The following is an 18,067-nucleotide window of genomic DNA, read 5'->3' as shown; positions in this document are numbered from 1 at the left end:
CACTCTGAAGAATGGAAACTAACATTTGTAAAGTGTCTAAAGGTTTCTATATCAATTTATACTCCTAAATCCTTCAACATGAGCATGCCATCCATTTTAAACATGAGGAAACTTAGAGAAGTTGCATAATTTGTTGAAAGTCATTTAGATAATAAGTTGTAAAGGTGGGATTCTAACTTAGTGTTCTTTCTTTTATACCAGGGTTTCTTAACTTTAGCACTATTGACATTTTGGGCCAGGTTATTCTTTGTTGTGGGGGACTGTCCTATGCATTATAGGATGTTCAGCAGTATTCCTGGCTGAACTCCGGGCCGGGAGTAGGGTAAAGAAAGGAGGCATCTGGAGCACAAAATTTAAGGAATCACTCACTCTCAGGATCTTTTAAGTGCTGACTCAGCATTTAATCCTCACAACATTTGAGAACGTTCTCCCATACCAGCCTGTTGATTCTAGGTTTTCATTCAGTATTCTCTGGTAAGGACATGAGGACTAAATGGCATTTAGATGTTCCTTGGGAGGTGAAGAGCAGTGATGAGCTGGGGCTTTTTGCCTAATTTGTCTCTCTCATCCCAGAACATATACTCTTGGGCAAAAATGACTAATAAGAAATGGCATTCATAAGTGCTAAGTAAACACCTTCTAAGTAGTACAGAGCTTAGAATCTTTAGGTGATATGTTACAGAACAAAGAACCTAGTTGCTTCAAACTAATGAAAACTTAGAGCAAAAATTGTACATTGAATACACTCAGTCTAATTAATTTGGTCCTGGTGGTCTAGCACTTACCTGCTGGTATTGATTTTATACTGTTAGAAATTGTGTTAATTATTTTCTTATGCCTCTGCTTCAGTATAAGTATATTCTTGTTGTATGGATACATCCATTAATACCTTTTGATTAACTGAACTGTAGCTTGCATGCTAAACAATCTTGGTAGTTTGTGTAGTTCTCTAGAATGGAGTCTTTCAAAACTGAAGGATGTAATAAAAACTTGAATTTTAGGAGAACTGAGCAATAGTGCCTAACAGAATTATTAATAGTATCTAGATTTGGAGTCTTAAGTAGTTAGTTTTAACTTACATTTAACTTTCTGTTAAGCATGACTATTTGACCCATGATAATACTATTTTTTTCTTTTCTGTTTCTTTTTTGTCTGCGTTGGGTCTTGCTGTGCATGGGCTCTCTCTAGTTGCAGCAAGCGGGGGCTACTCTTCGTTGCGGTGCACGGGCTTCTCATTGCGGTGGCTTCTCTTGTTGTGGAGCACGAGCTCTAGGTGCATGGGCCTAAGTAGTTGTGGCATGCAGGCTCAGTAGATGTGCAGTGCGGGCTCTAGAGCGCAGGCTCAGTAGTTGTGGCACATGGGCTTAGTCGCTCCGTGGCATGTGGGATCTTCCCGGACCAGGGCTTGAACCTGTATCCCCTGCATTGGCAGGCGGATTCTTAAACCACTGTGCCACCAGGGAAGCCCATCTTTTCTTTTTATATTGGTAAGACTGGGGCTAGATTACAGAAGTCCTTAAAAAGCTGGTAGAGTAGGCAGCTCTTGCTATTGGGTTGGCCAGAAAGTTTGTTCAGGTTTTTTGGTGCAAGGTTAGGAACTTTTTGGCCAGCGCAGTATTATAGGCAATAGAGAGCCATTAAAAATTGTCTCTTATTTCTAGACCCAAATTTAAAGGGCTTACGTGGTTAGTTCAGGCCCACTTGGATAATTGTCCGTCATAAGTCAACTTTCTTAAAGTTAACCTAATCATGGGAGTGAAATCCCATCATACTTGCAGTCCCAAGGATTATGCAGGGTAATACACCAGGGAGCAGGGATCTTGGGTCTTTGAATTCTGCCTACCGCCGACAGTCCTCATTGTATAGCTGACAGTAAGTATTGCAGTTGCCTCTGTTGTGTCAGTCCTCCTTAATACATTTATCAGTGGCCACAGATGGTGAGCTTCTGCAGCAGTGGTAATAGATTTCCCTTTGGGCTCCTAAGAGGAGTTTGGGCAGATGTAGTTAGCAGGAAGTAGCCAAGTGGTGGAGCAGTGTCTCTACATTTTCCTTTTCAGTGCTAGGAGGGAGATGGGTAATGGTGGCTCAGATGTATTATATCAGTCATGAGCAATGTATCCCATAAGTTTTAATTTATATTTTAAAATATACAGGTAGTCTAGTTACATCTTAACAAGAATACCACTTAAAAAACTTGTAGTGGAGCATAAAAGTTATTAGACATGGAGCTACGTTTCTGCCAATAACTCGACATTTTGAGGACAGATAGCATCCCTATTCCAATTTGAGATTGGGTACAAAAATATCCTAGGGCTGAGAATAGGCATAGTAAATTGCACCAACAAAAACCTTTTGTGAATTTAAAGTGGAGGAAAAGTCTTCATTGAGTGTGCATGGAAAAATGTAATATAAACTCTTCATGCTTTAGTATAGTAGGTGGGACCTCATATTTTATATTAATTACTCTATATAATTAATTTTCAATGCAGATTCCAAAAGTGTTTTTGCACATGAGTTACTTACCTTTTTTTTTTCCTGTTATCTTCATCTTTGGTTACTTAGAATCCTCCTCCCCCTTCTGTTCCAGAAGTGTTGCATTAGTTTTTCTTTTCTTATTTTTATCTTCATATTTACTTTGATTAATGCTTTTACTTTAACCTTAAAATTTCTCCTAGTGCTTTAAAAAAAATTATGAGACAGTAACGTTATCTTCAGATGTCTCTTATTTTCACTCTAGCACTGTTTGAGTTGGCCTTTAAGACATGCTTATTTTGCATAAGTTTCTCTTCATGGAGAAGAATCACTTTATAGCATTAACATTTCTAGGAATTGTTTCAAAATTTAGTTTATTGTCTTAATAAGACTTCCAGAAGTCTGTTTTTTGTCCTATATCCCCAAAGAATATATTTGATTTTGTTGTTTTACTTGAGTTCTGTAGCATTTGGTTTGATCCCAGATATTTCAAAAAATTATAATTACCTTTTAGTCTTCTTTCTAGTTTATCCAGTAATTTAGAATAGTACTGCAAATACAATTATGCTGATAAGTTGGGAAAGTACTGATATGTATTCTTCAGTGGAAATAATTTTAATAAGATATTAATACTGTTAACTACTAAATATATTTAAGGAGATTGCTTAATAAATGTTAATACTGTATTCAGCTACTAGATAAAACTTTGTGGTGGAAGCAATAAAACATTGTATGAGTTAATTTTTGGTAAGTTATAGAAATTTGTATAGCCTTTTATACAGTCACCAGTGAAATGTAACTGAAGTTAATTAGTGTCTAACCCTGACTATTAGAGTATACAATTTTGATGGTCAAATATTTAACTAGTGTGATCTATAATCATTGAAACAAACTAATAATACATAAAAGTCGATGTTGTGTGTGTGTATGAACTGATACATTTTCAGAGAATTAAAAATAATAGATTCCTGAATGGCTAATAAAGTACTTTAGTGATTGTTACTATTCATTATTGATTTTCTGAATATTATTGATAAAACACTGATCCCAATTTCTGTTTTACTCTTGATATCCACTACAATTATTTCCTTGGTGATAGGCTTGTATAATTAAATGTTAATCTAAGGCATAATCAAAGATGTGTGCTAAAGATCACATAACATATCCAAAGGTAAGTAGAAATAGTGATCCATCTACAAATACGTGGCTGCTTAGTGAAGTGGTTTAAGAGCCATGGATATTATCAAAGACTCTACTGAGCTGGACATGGCAGGCTGAATTGCTAAGTGAAAGAGGTCATTCAACTAAGAAATGGTTAAATGGCAGAGCTGGGCTTAAGACCCTGATCCTGCACTTCAGGTACATTGCTTTTGTACTGTGCCACAGCTGCCTTAGAGGGCTAAAGGTAGCTTTCGGCTCTTTTGTGCCTCCATTTAGAACTCCTTTTCCCTCCTCCTCTCGGTCACACATGAAAACACAGGAAAAAATATTGAAATAAAACTTGGTTACACCCTTCTGTATACTGGATAAATTGGATCAATTAAGTTGTGGATCCTCATGGAAGGGGGAGGGAGCGCCTGGCTACTGCTCAGGGGTTTTAGATGGGAGTGTAATGGGAGAGCATGAGAGTGTTCTGTCTTTGGGTGTGGGAAAAGAGAAAGAAGTGAGAGAGGATGTAAGGAACCATGACTCTCAGGTGCTGGACCAATGAGTGTTTTTCAATTTGTGATGAATATTAATTTAGATTGGGGTACACTAGTGAACATAGTTACCATTTGTAGATGTATAAAAACTAATAGGATCTTACCAATTTAGAGAAGGAAAATTTTAGGTTAGGTGTAAAAAGTAATATAATTCCTGAGAAAGCTTATAATAAGTTTGTGACTAATAACTATATGGCATAATGACTTGTGCATTCCATGATTGTGTTTATTTTGTAGTGTTTCATTTAGATATATTATTTTTCTTTGATTTTCCATCTCTATTTAGGTAGCGATCAGCATACAATCAAAATAATTTAGATAAAACAATGAAAAATTTCTATATATGAATTCCTTGGAACCGTGACTTTAGCTTTGAAATTTGTTGCTTGGGCAGTACCCTCCCATTAGAATGGCCTATTGGCTAAAGGAATAGTCCTGGAATAGTAACATATCTCAGTTTAGTGGGAAGGCCATGGTTCTGGCTGTAAAAGTTCTGTGGTCTTAACTGAGACCCATTTGGCCGTTGTGTATTATAGCATACTTACTTTAAGATGGGCATCTTTTTTTATAGCATCCTAATGTTTTTGGTTATAGGAAATTGAGGTTGATAATGAAGTGCAGTGTAAAATACTTAATACATAAAATAGTGTATAGTGTAGTAATGCATAGATTATAGGACTGGGAATCAGAAAGTCTCAGCTGTCCTTATGTAGTTTATGTCCTTATGTAGTTTAAGTATACAGCAATATTGAGAGAGAGAACAAGAGAGAGACAGGCAGAGACAGAGACATTGATCTTTCTCCTTTATTTCTTCAAATGTTTCTCTACTTCTTTGAGACCCAGTTCAATGCCTTCTTCCTCTCTCAAGGCAATTGTTATCTTCCTCTTCTCTAAATTTACCCTTTATATTTTGTAGTTTAGTACTTAGTCATTTAGTTTTTTATATTTTTCATGAATTGTTTTCATGTCTTGGTCTTGGCAACCCCACCACACACACTTCTTACCTCTCCTCTTGCACTGCTAAATCTCAAACTCTTTGAGTGCAGGAGTCTTGTCACATAGGAATTTCTCCGTCATGTTCTCTGACACGTGGGCACTCAGTGGCAAATACTTGAGGTTTTCTTTGGTTGCTCTATCTCTGACTCTATTTCTTGTTTGATTATATGAGTGTGCAGTATAAACAGTATAACACATATGATTTTAATGCTCTTAAACCTTTGTGATAGTTATTTAAGTATTTATAAATTTGTTATGTAGTTGATACATGAAAATGAACAACTATATGTTGTAGATCAGCATAGGCCATTAGTACTGCTGGAAAAACAAACCAAGGCTCATAGTTTTTATATGAAAAGAACTTTATTAATTAAAAAAAATTCAGTAGATTCTGATGTAGTTGCTCATGGTTTTAATCTTGTGCTTTGAAGTATTTTCTTTTTCTGGAATGAAGTTCTTGGTTGCGACTGTGTAGAAGAAGTATGTTAATTAGATTATATTTAGTTGGTGAATTTGTGCCCACAAGAATGTGACTTTTAAAAAGTTGTAAGTTGTGCTGGGTTTGGCAGCACATATACTAAAAAGTTGCAAGTTGTACAGTTCTTGCAGATAAGATTGTTTCCTGTTTTCTTTTGCATGTTTAGTACTTTTATATATTTTTCCATGAGTAGCCTTTCAGTTTGTCCATTTGTATCATTTGACACTCAGACTTTATTTAAGTTCAGCTCTACCATCACTGGGGCTTACAAATGTTAGTCGTTTGAAATGTCAAAATTTGGATTTGATCCAAGAGTTACAAATAATATAAGCCTTTATATAAATATATCCAAATATATATTCTTAGGGGGGAAAGGAATAAATAAAATACTGTGTTTATAGAGTGGTTTTAAACAGTTAGGCTTTAGAATTGCTATACGCCCAAAGTATTTCTCCAGTGAATTGCATACTGTATCAGTTCATGAATTGTGCTATAAGAAAGGTGTTTTTTTTTAAAGTGACAACTAGATTTAATAAATTAATATACGTTTTGTTTAAAGATGTACAGTGCACATTCTGTTTAATCCAGGGTTTTAGGGTATCCAGAAACTTCTGTTTACGCATATACAGACCTCAGACAGCAGTGATGTCAGAAGATGCAGGAAGGGCAGCAGAGCCTTGCACTGCTGTTCTCTGAATGCTGAGAACACAAGTCAGATACATTTAACTTAAAAATAATACTGAGAGATCACTGGGGAAAACCTCCGAAGAGAGAAGTCCACAAAAAAGGACACATAAAGGCAAGGGGAAGCTCAAGGTAGTTGATACAACCACTTTATTCTTGGGATGAATGTGGAGGTGGTGGAGACGTGCTTTGTTTGCCAGATTTCCATTCATAGTTCATGAGGCGTTGGCCCACAGGGTACTTGTCATTTTTAATATGTTCATAAAGGGACTTAAACTGGCAGACCTGGAAGGACAAGATTCCTGTCGATACCACGACTATCAGTAAAAGTGGAAAACCCCGCCAGTGGACCAAGTTTTGCATTTCCGCAGTTAACACCTAGTAAAGGAATGGTGCCGGATGTGATGATGTAAGGTACACGTTAGGAAAGCAAGAGCACAGAGATCACTGGCGCTGCCAGTTTCCGAATGATATAGTGAAGGTCAGTGTTCCGGATGCCATCTGCCTAAACCTGCTCAATTACAGTTTTAAACCACCACTGAGGATCCATCAGTGTTATATAGCTACAGATTCTCACATGCAGGATTCCAGGTGCCCAGTCCTGTGATGGGAAAAAAAGAGGAGTTTGATCCAAGGGAACCCTCAGGGGAGCAGCAATAACCAGCTCAAACAGGAGCCACAGAAGAAGCAGGACGACTCCAGCCAGCAGCACTGCAACTATCGAAGTCTTCATTATCATGCAGGACTACCCTTTAACCTTCTGAAGATCATTCTGCATCCCTGTTGCCAGCACCGTCCCTGCCTTTATGGTTAGCCAGCAAACGTAGAAACCATAAGCAGCTGTGTAGAGCTCATGGATTTTGGCAGTCCCTGTCCAAAATGACATTAACCCACGGCTGGCAAATACTGGTAGAGTAAGGCAGATGAGCCTGGCCATCAGTAAGGTTCTTGCACGTGAAGAAAATCAACAAAAATATCCTGAGTGGAAAAATTAAAGGCCGACGGTAAGGCTGAAAGCCAGCAGGCCCTCCCTGCTGAAGTATGGCTTGGTGGGCTGCATACACACCTTCCCCCACCACAGGAATAGCGTTACTATTTCAAACAGGCTGGTTATTGTTCACTGGTTGGTTTGCACTGTTCTCATTTTCTTCCTGGTCTTCCACCAAATAGGAATGAAGATCCAGCAAGTTTCCAGCAGTAATGGTCCCTGCTCACACAAGCTCCTTCAGCCACTGCTGTGTGTGTCCCTGTTCAAGTAACACTGGTAAGATAACCTGAAGCAGAAGCAGCTCAAGGGACAGTTCACTCAGTGGAGCATCACTGCGGAGCGTGACGCTGTACGGAAGAAAATTAGGCAGGAGACTCTTAATTACGCGAATAGGTAGACAAAGCACCAGGAGCACGATGGAGCCAAAGAGAACCACTGACAAAATAAATCTTGGGAGATGCTTATAAATAGTCAAGTGAATCATTTCTTGTACTGGATTTTTAGAAATCTGGATCATTCAGATTCCTTAGAAACCAAAATACACCAGGTTGAAGTACCTGTCTCAGTAACAGAATGGAGGCAAAGTAGAAAACAGACACCATTCCTACTAGTTAATGCAGAAACATGATCTTTCAGAGAAGCAACAGACATTTCCAGGGAACAGATATCCAGTCACCGGCCACAAATGAGAGGGAACACTTATTTCTACCACCACTAACAAAGAGACCTTTAACAACAATATAGCAGACTCCCAGCTAGTGACGAGACCTGTGAAATTTAACAAGAGTTGCCAAGCCATGATAAATTATCAGTGTTATTGCTAAAAGTACATACCCTACTATGGTTGTGATTAGGCCTTCAAAATGAGATGCTTGGAGGTGTTCTTCAAATCCAAAATGAACAAGGGAGAAATGACCAGTGTGGTCAGGGTAAAATGCAAAACCAAGAAAGAACGGTATGTATAAAGACACCACCCAGATGACATGTTCTGGAAACACTAGTCATCCATCAAGTCCTAGCATTCTTCCCCATGTAAACTCTTTGTAGCTCTGTCCCATTCTAAAGCATTGCAGTTCATGTGACATCAGCTGCATTTTCCCCACCTGTGTTTTCTTCCTCCTTGTTCTCCTCCTCCTCCTGTTCCACCTGCTCATCCTGGGCATCAGGGTTTTCTGGCATCAGTGCGTTCTTGGCTGGTGGCTTAGCATGCTGGTCGGCGGCAACATTTTCAGCACCATTTCCTCCCGCTGGAGCCTCATTTTGGTGATGCCTGACAGCACTGAAGGGCAGAGCAGCAAGTAGCATGTTGACCTCAATACTACTGAAAATCCTAAGAATTACAGAAAGCTAACACAATAGTTTGGGGGAAAAAAGGCGTATACTCAGTTTAGACAATTTCAGATCGTTTTAACAATTTGACAATTTTCTGTTTTGCCTCTGTACATTTTAATTTATTTTAAAATTAAAGTGATATTTGTACATATGTAGTTTTAAAAATCAAATAATATTCAAGGCTTATAAAAATGGCAGGGCACCATCTCTTCTCATGTCCAATTCCCAGCCTTTAGGGGCAGTCAGTTTCAGTTCCTTCAGCTGTTCTGATGTGTCTTTATTTTTCTAAGTCAGTTCTGTTTTTTGTTGGCTTTTCATTTTAGACAATAGCTACTCACTTTCCTTCTAAGAAAAATGAGGATTAGTCATCTTAATCTCTCTGCCGCCTGCAAACATTTATACATATTTCCCTTTCTCTCATCTTCCTTTTACAGGATATCAGGTTTTGGGGGTAAATTCTTTAGTATATAAATTATTATAACTATGCAAATATTTTTCACAGCCTTGTCACAAAATTCACTGTGATCGTATTTCCTTTCTTGTCCAACTTAATGTTTTCTGGAATAATTATCTGAGTTTGAAATTTTATGTACTTTGTGCCTATTAATTAATTTGCAATTCTCTGACAAATATAAAATACAATATGGTTGGACACATCAGATAATCTGTCAGTTCCTTTTTCTTCTTGGAGACAGCCTTCTGCCTCCTATTTAGAATGCAGACTTTCAAATAATTCTCCTGTTTTTCTCTAATTATTTTGTCTTGCTTTCAGTGTTGACCTGTGTTCCAAAGATCAGGGTCTGTGGTACACCCTCTCCAGGGATGAGGAGAAGATTGGTTTTGGGGTGAGGCCACTTAAATGAACTTTCAACCACTCATCTCGTTTCCAGCCGCACCCTGCATTTTTGTCTTCATTATGCTACCAATACCTGAATCTCTTCAGCATGAGTCAGCTTGCTGCTTTTTTTTTTAATTGTGGTAAAATATACATAACTCAAAATTTACCATTGTAACCATTTTAAAGTGTGCAGTTCAGTGGCATTAAGTGTATTTACATTGTTGTGTAACCATTACCACTGTCCGTCAATCTCCAGAACTTTTACATCATCCCTAACTGAAACTCTGTACTTATTAAACAGTAACTGCTTATTTATCCCAGCCCCAGGCCACCATTATTCTACTTTCTGTGCTTATCAGCTTGATGGCTTCTTCCGTTCAGGTTTAGGTTTCGGCTTTCTTGGTCTAGTTAGTTTAGTTACCTCTTTTTTCCTAGCTTCCGAAATATTGTGCCTTCTCTTATTTGCTGTTGTCTTTCCCCATTCTCTTATCCTTATGGATTTTTTTTTTGCGGTACGTGGGCCTCTCACTGTCGTGGCCTCTCCCGTTGCGGAGCGCAGGCTCCGGACGCGCAGGCTCAGCGGCCATGGCTCACGGGCCCAGCTGCTCCGCGGCATGTGGGATCTTCCCGGACCGGGGCACGAACCCGTGTCCCCTGCATCGGCAGGCAGACTCTCAACCGCTGCGCCACCAGGGAAGCCCCTTATGGATTTTATACTTCTAAAAATTCCTTTAATTTTTTAAGGTGAGGTTTCAGGAAGGGGTCAGGGCCAGTCATGATTAACCGAAGGTCTACTACTCCCCACCTCCATTCCTTATTATTAGTTTTAAAATTTAGGTTTTTCTAAATTAGAAATTTAAATGTAGGTATGTCAAACAAATAAAGGCAGTTTTGTAGCTATACTGGCTATAAAATTAAGCTGGATAGATAGTCCGCTTCTTATTGCTGGTTCCCATTGTGTTGACGGCGGGTTTGATCACTCAGACCTATTGCAGCCCCATACTCTTCCTCCAGCAAAGCTAAGATGGTTCCGCAGTGCTGAGACATGTTTTGAGCTACTGCAGCAGTTTCACAGCAGTGACCCTTCTGTGGGGAGATAGACTGTTAGCTACAAATTTCTGTACAAGTCTGTTATTCAAGGTGTAGTTGAGGTATTTCCTCCTCTGTGCAGCTTCTCTGAGTGCCCTAGCCAGAGTTAATAATGCCTTCTGTGCCATAGCACTTGTAAAAATTCTGTTTTATTCTAGCGAGGTTAGATCTGTCTACACTAGATATCTATCTTATGATGGTCTGTCTCCACCTTTCTTAGACCTAGTATTTCTCAAGGTTAGGAGAATACTCCCAATTTTGATACAGTTTTTGATCCATAATAAATAATTATTTACCTAATGAGTAAATAATCCACCTGGATTGGTTGAATTTCCTATTTTCTGGAACACATACTCTCATTGTGTCCTGTGTCACCAATGTCCACGGAAAGCTGTTCAGTGCTTTTTGCTTGATGCTGCGGGTCAGTTCTGTGTAGTGATTAGAAGTGTGGCTGCCAGAATACCTAGGTTCAAAAAAACAAGCAAGTTTCTTTTTTTTCCGGCTGCACTCGCGTGGCACGCGGGATCTTAGTTTCCAACCAGGGATCGAACCTGTGTCGCCTGCAGTGGAAGCGCAGAGTCTAAACCACTGGACCGCCAGGGAAGTCCCAAAACAAGCAGGTTTCTAATCTCTCTCTGTTTCAGTTTCTTTACCTATAAAATAGAGAGATTAATAATCGTAATATCATGTAATGTCGTAAAGATTAAATTAATACATCTAAAGTGCTGGATCAGTGCCTGCTGATACAATGTTTTGTAGTCAATCTTTTTCATCTTTATGGGGACATTGCCTGGTATGATATCATTAGAACTTGATGGAAATAGATGATATGCAAAATCAAAGTAAAATAGCAACTCTAGTTACTATTAAAATATTTAGCTCTGAATTTTCTATATGAACGTGTTCTGAAATGATTTCCATGGACAATAGTAGATTAAGGCATATAGATAATAAACTGGGAGAAGTAATGTCTTCAGTGTGTTATATACCTACTAAAATACTGTATTCTTTAAATGTACTATAAAATAACCAAACACATGGAAATATATTTTAAACACATGGAAATACATTGAATGGTAATGTTAACGTTCATGTTCTTCTCTCCCTAAGAAGAGTTTTATGCAGCCCACTAATGAATTCGATATGTGGCATAACTGTTGTCTTCTAATTTGGGAGCCTGCTCTGTTTATTTTTCTCTTCTCGAAGTCTCTGACTGTGTGCTAAGGGGAGAGAACCCTCCATTCATTCAGCAGTCATGAGACTTGCTTATGTGCCTAGGCATTGTGGGTAAGGGAGAATAAGGCACAATTGTTTTTCTTAAGGAACCATAATCTCTTCATCAATTCAGTAATATTAAAATCAGATGTTCTGGCAGAATATATTCACACTGTTTGACCAGAATTCCATTTATAATATTTTATAAATGGAATAAAAATGTGCACAGAGATTTATGTACAAGGTGTTCATTAAAATACTAATTATAAAAGCAATAAAAAAGATAGGACTTTTGGTACATCCATTATATTTTCCAGACTTTCAATTAGAAACATGCTAATACTTAAATAATTAAACTTTTACTTAAAAAAAATCTGTCCTGGTGGATTTACATGGGAGGATGGAAAGAGGGTTAGGTCAGTTGAATTGCCCGATCCATTAAAAGGAGTGGTAAAGTGCTCAGGTCCATGTTAGAGCTCCAGTACCACCACTAGTGTATGTATGACTCTGGCAAGTTGGTTGTTTAAAATTCTGTAAACCTCGGTGTTTTTCCTGTCTGTATAGTGGGTGTAATAGTAGTTTTGAAGTTTGTCGTGAGGACTAAATGAAACAGTGTATGTAACCTTAAAAATAAAACAAATAGTTCAGTAAATATTTGTGGCTTACTGTTATTGTTTTTCCTTACACTCCTTTCCTCCTTAATAGTTTTTCTGAGTAACATTCTTCCAGTCAGTCTAAACAAGGAATGGCAATATTTTGCTTGGTCTGATAATTTCCATTGCTTTGTAATAGCCATCTAGAGGTTTTTGAGGCCTTTGCTAACCTCTACAGAGCTGTCACCTGTTACTTGCGTAGGCCAGTTTTGAAGAAGGGGAAATAGCAGTACATGTGCCTTGGGTTTGCCATTTTTGCGGTAAACCTTCTTTGTCTCTTTATACACATACTTATTCCCTGTTCTCTTCTGGGTATCATGTACTTTTTGTTCTTGCACTTTATTTTGATGGGGAGTCTGTTGGCTTCCTTTTTTTTTTTTTTTTTTAATGTTTTGGCTGTTAACGGTAGTTTCATAGCATAAGTTACTCTTCATAACAGGGTAGTCATCCAAAGCTAGCCTTAGTTCTTTTTTAGACCTGCTTCTCCGAGGCCTCTCATGAAACATAAATATAGCTAGTTTGTGCGACTGACTTGGACATGCCTCATTTAAAGAAGAGTTTGATTTTTTGTGAACTTTTTCTTCTTACTCTCCTGAGTACAGAGCTCCTTCTGTGTTTAATATAATGTGACCAAATACAAAGGAACTTTTCCATGAGGGATTATGGTGTCTTTTTAGAGCAGGTAGATTATGACCAGAAAATTCTTTTTTGTTGTTGTTAAATGGCATAAATTTAAATACGTGGTGTTTAGTATAAGTTATGTTCCGACAGAATCCGGGAAATAACAGCCAATAAATTATGACTGGTGATTAATGGAATAGCCCTCAGCACTTAGGCAAAAATGATTTTACACACCTTGGGAGTTATGGATACTATGAAAAGTTTTTACATTTCTTGATGATTTTTTCTACATTGATAAGTCCAGGGTATTTATAAATTATCGTAAGTCAGAACTTTATATTAAAAAGAGTATTAACAGTTGAGTTTTGAAATTACTTGCCTTGGATTTAGTACTTTTTGTCATTTTAAATCCAGGAATTAATACCATATGGTGTGCAATGTGCAATTAACTTTATTTTGAATCTGTTTGAAGAACAAGCTGAAGGTGTTTTAATGACATCACTCAGCTAAATCAGAAGATAGGTTCCTTGGGTAAGTTGCTTAACTCTCAAGGTCCTGTAACATAGCTCTAACGTATTATTGTCATGAGCCCTACAATTTTGTGGCCTTTTTAATTTTCTTTCACAAATCTCTGTCGAAATTCAGTTTTTTTCTTACTGAGTTTTTAATATGATAGCTATAGATTAGATGTCAATATACATTTCTAAATGCTTGATTCTTTTTTTTAAAATTTTAATCTGAAAAGACTATCACTTTTTAAAGACTGCTCTTTTGTTTAGATTGCTCTTTTATTCATTAAAACATTCAACTCTATATGGTAACTGGCTCCTGGGGTTAAAAAAGTACATATTTAACCCGCCATTTTCACACTCCCCACAAACCTTATATTACATTTATATTGACAAGTAATAAAATGAACAGATTTGAGTTTTAACATTCTAAACAGTGGAAAAAGCATTACTGAACTATAAAATGGCCATGCAGAGAAATCTGGCAGAGGGAGAGGAGTGTATTTTACATACTGAAAAATCAGCCTGTGGCAATCAGGCACTGACTTGCTCTGCACTGTTTTAACAGAGAATTGAATGGTTTTGTTATACAAATATTTTAGAGTTATTTGCTAAAACAAAATAGGAATGTTTAAGGCCTTTTGATGATAATTAAAATTTTTTGGACCTTAAAATAACCCTTAAGAGGAGGAGGGACTCCTTGGTTATAGAACCCCAAGTGAAAAGCTCCTGCTGGGAAGAAGGCGCTTGGGAATACAGTGAGGTTGATTTCAGGCATGTTGGGATAATTTCTCTTAACCTTAATGATACTTACTCCTTGCACATACGTATTTTCCTGTGTCATCACTTCTCCTTGTCTGTGTTCCTTTGAAATAAATCTAAAACTGATTAGACATTTCTCATATTCCAAATTAGGAAAATTATTATCCAAAATTTATAGAAATAAGGTTTCCAAAACTTCACAGAATAAATCCGTTGGTTGAAAGTGAACATTACTTTTGTGTTTCTTTGGAGAGATTAAAAACAGAATCTTTTTCCCCTGTGGGGGTGGGGTAGGTGAGAATGGATGTTCCCCCTGCCTGATTGTTTCCGTCACAATTCTTGGTGGCAGTAAAAACCAGTAAAAGCGTATCGTGTATTTTAAAAGGATATTGGATAGAGCTCAGTGGCTCATCAAATTGTTTTGAGAGTTAGAGAACCAGATTCAGGGCTGAGCAGCCAGAAACAGTGCCCGAAATCACATTGCACAACGATTCCCATGAGGTTGCCAGTGCCATCTAGAGACAGACTGACAGACGCCACAGCCTGCCCCAGTGACAGGGCTAGCACTGGTTGACTATAAGTGCTGTCACCTCTGCCCCAGACTTGACCTTCCTGCAGTTGCTCCACCATTAGTGTGAGAGAGAGTTCTTTCTGGTCTCTTATTGTCCTGCTTGTTAGTTGCCCATTTCTTCTCTGGGCTGGGCATGTGTGTTTGGCATAGCCCGTGTCGTGGCCGTGTAGGACATGCGGAAAAGTGTCTCATCTTCTGAAATCATGAGATGGTGTGAAGTTCTTAAATTTAAGATGTGGAAAACTCTTTGATCTTCTGAAAACATAAGGTGGGGAAGTTCCCAGACTTAAGAAGGGAAGTTCAGATGCTAGGCAGACAAAAAGAGTGATAAACGTTGACTGCATGTTTTAGATGTAATGTGTGCTGAGCCCTCACTATGTGCTAGGTACCACGCAAACTGTCTTGCAGGTGTTATCACAGGCCATCCTCACAACATTAGAAATGAGGTAATAGGCTGAGAGAGTAAGTAACCTGCCCAAGATCATACAGTTAGTGTCGAGCTAGGACACGAACTCAAAGCTGATTCCAAAGCCAGTGCTCATAACTGTTGTATTAAACTAACTCTTTTAATACCCCCTCTCCCCATATATTTAGCTCAAAATCCTGTAAATAAATCTGCTAGATAAACTCTACTAAGTTTATTAAAGTCATATGTATGGTATATCTATGTATTTAGGCATTTTAAAGGAAATGAAAATTTGTGGCTTTAATTTTATCTATTTTCAACTAATTGAATGATTTTTTTTTTCATTTTGTGGCTATTTTTCTAATTCACTTTGCCACAGGCTACAATCTGATAAAATGCTTGCTTTCTGAATATCAGTGCTTAGAAGCCAGTTAAGAGAGTGTAATAGAAGTCAGCAAGAAGGAGAGGGGACATAGAGTGACCAAAATAGAGGCAGGGAGGAAGAAACATCACACACATATACACACACACAGCCCTGGGAGAGGGAGAGACAGAGACAAATATATATGGAAGGAATGGGGGGACACATGCATGTTATTCTATATAAATATTCTATATAAAGCAGCATCCTTTATAGCCTTTTTTATTTGCATTGGTAGGTTGAAAACAATGAAATTCCTCCTCTGCTTTAGGAAAGTCATTAAGGCCTTTTTTTTTAAAGTTAGAATCAGTGCTTTCTTTAAACAATAAGTTTTAAGCCTTTATACCAGTTTGCATTTTAAATTGACTTACGTACTTCTATTTTAAAGCTAAAAAAAGTGATATCTAGGAGTGAAACAGGAGCTGTTATTTAACTTGGGACATATCCAACTTGGTTTGGGGGGAAAATCATAAAGGCACACTCTCGTAGTTACCATGATGTCACCGAAGCTAGAGTATTTCTTCATGAACCACAGCTCTTGTTAATTATTCCTTTAGTATGAGTCTGTCTGTTCTGCATATTTTTCTTTGCTACCAAGACAGCACTTTATAATAATGTTATTTTGTTCACTTGTGCCTTTGGGACTAAATGGGAGGCTGTAATTTTTGTGAAATTGAGTAGATCAAATGCCCTTCCACATACATACTGTTGTAAACAGTCTAAATGTGAGTTGGGTGATAGAGAAATACTTAATGTAAGGTAAATGTCCATGATGTTGAAAGTGATTTTTATTCTCTAAGTATTATATTTTTAATATTGAATATACTATGCTTTTTGTCCTTACCCTAATCTGATCTTTCCTAGAATATAGATTTAAATTTGAGAACTCTTATTTCTCTGTGAATTTTTTTATTTTTGGTCCAGTGCAGGCTGTATACAATGGGTTTTTGTATAAATGCAATTGATGTTATATATATACTCTGCTATTCCACTACTTAACTTTGAGATTTATTCCTCTTTTATGAACTGGTTTAGTGGACCAGCAATCGTCAAATGGGCAGTAGTCCTTTTATTAAGCTACCAGGTTGAAAACAGGATATTGGCATATACTTTCTTATCTTTATGAACATTAGCTAATGGTGCATTTAATTAGTCATCTAAGTAAGAAATGCCATAATGGGCCAGAGCAGTGATCCATCCGGCACAGACTGTCCTAAAAAGCTGCACCAAGGAATCAGGTTACTTATTGGAATTCTGTCATCACTAAAGGATATATAGGCCATTTCTAATTTCCCTTAATTTATATACTGTACTCAGAATTCATGCATTCATTTAAACTCTTCAACATTGCGATCCGTTCTGATTACATATGCTATGTATGTATTAAGCTAAAACACCTATTTTAGATCTGTTGGAATTGGTAATTCTAGGGTAGAATACCATTTATAATATGAACTTCAGTTCTTTCCTTGCTCATATGCTTCTTCAAGTTTCTTCACCTATAAAATATAAAATGATTTCAGTTTTTTTTCCCAGTCTCAAAATCTGTTATTTCTAATATGGCCAAATTATAAGATTTTTCACCCTCCTTCTTACCATTTTTTCTTTCTACGTGCAATTTAAATATAGAATATTAGGCAAGTTCTTTATGTATAATGAAGGAGGACCAAGTTATAGAGGGCCACTGAATTCCTTTGAATTATCTGATGTGGATTTTAGGAGAAACAATATTTCATAGTTGTAGTTCAGAGAAAACAGGTGTAGCTTATATTGATTGCTTTGTGATATGGATTTATTGAAAATTCTTTCATGAGACATGAATTCTACTTTTAATTTTGCTGGAAACTAATTTCCAGTTTGAAGGCATTGGTCATTCTTTCTTTCATTGTTCTTTGTGCAGTGCTTACCATGAGAAATTAGAGTTTGAGTGTGGCGAAAAATTGTATCTGTTACATTGCTGAAAAATATTTAGAGTCTATCAGAACTACTAAAGAATGAAGATAGTATTTTCCTCCTAGCAGATAAAGGAGGAATTTAGGGAAAAAAATGTAACTCTTCTAGGTTGACTTCTATTTTTGAAGTTATTGGTTATCCCCTAGAAAATGAAAGGGCTGAAGTGAGCTTTATAAAAGTTGTTTCCACTTTTGAGGAAGTTAATGCAGTTGGGTAACAGTTTGTGGGGCACATACATATTACAGCATCTTCAAGAAGAGACTATCAAGTACTGAAGTCTTTTGGTGTTCAAGTAACTCAACCCCCTGGAATAGAGTCAAAGTAAATCTGCTTTAATACCAAGTTCCTCTCCATAGTGAATATTTTATTGTGTGTG

The 18,067-nt window shown here is 37.3% G+C and overlaps 1 protein-coding gene and 1 pseudogene across 14 annotated transcripts in view; one reads left to right on the top strand and one right to left on the bottom strand.

Moving 5' to 3' along the window:
• FRS2 (fibroblast growth factor receptor substrate 2) overlaps window positions 1-18,067 on the top strand; it is a 121,192-nt gene that overhangs the window by 19,142 nt on the left and 83,983 nt on the right. Inside the window, exons 2-3 of one of the 14 annotated variants that reach the window (XM_060165389.1) lie at window positions 7,504-7,597; window positions 9,426-9,498. The exons of 11 other annotated variants lie outside the window; for them this stretch is intronic. The gene's annotated coding sequence lies outside the window, so the exon portion shown is untranslated. The remainder of the gene's footprint in view (window positions 1-7,503; window positions 7,598-9,425; window positions 9,499-18,067) is intronic. 2 more of the 14 variants (XM_060165398.1, XM_060165396.1) reach the window with 2 other exon arrangements.
• LOC132529933 (E3 ubiquitin-protein ligase MARCHF6-like) lies at window positions 6,460-8,626 on the bottom strand (annotated as a pseudogene).

This window comes from Lagenorhynchus albirostris, chromosome 11, assembly GCF_949774975.1.
Source record: "Lagenorhynchus albirostris chromosome 11, mLagAlb1.1, whole genome shotgun sequence".
NCBI lineage: Eukaryota > Metazoa > Chordata > Mammalia > Artiodactyla > Delphinidae > Lagenorhynchus > Lagenorhynchus albirostris.
This window is presented reverse-complemented; position numbering and strand designations above follow the sequence as displayed.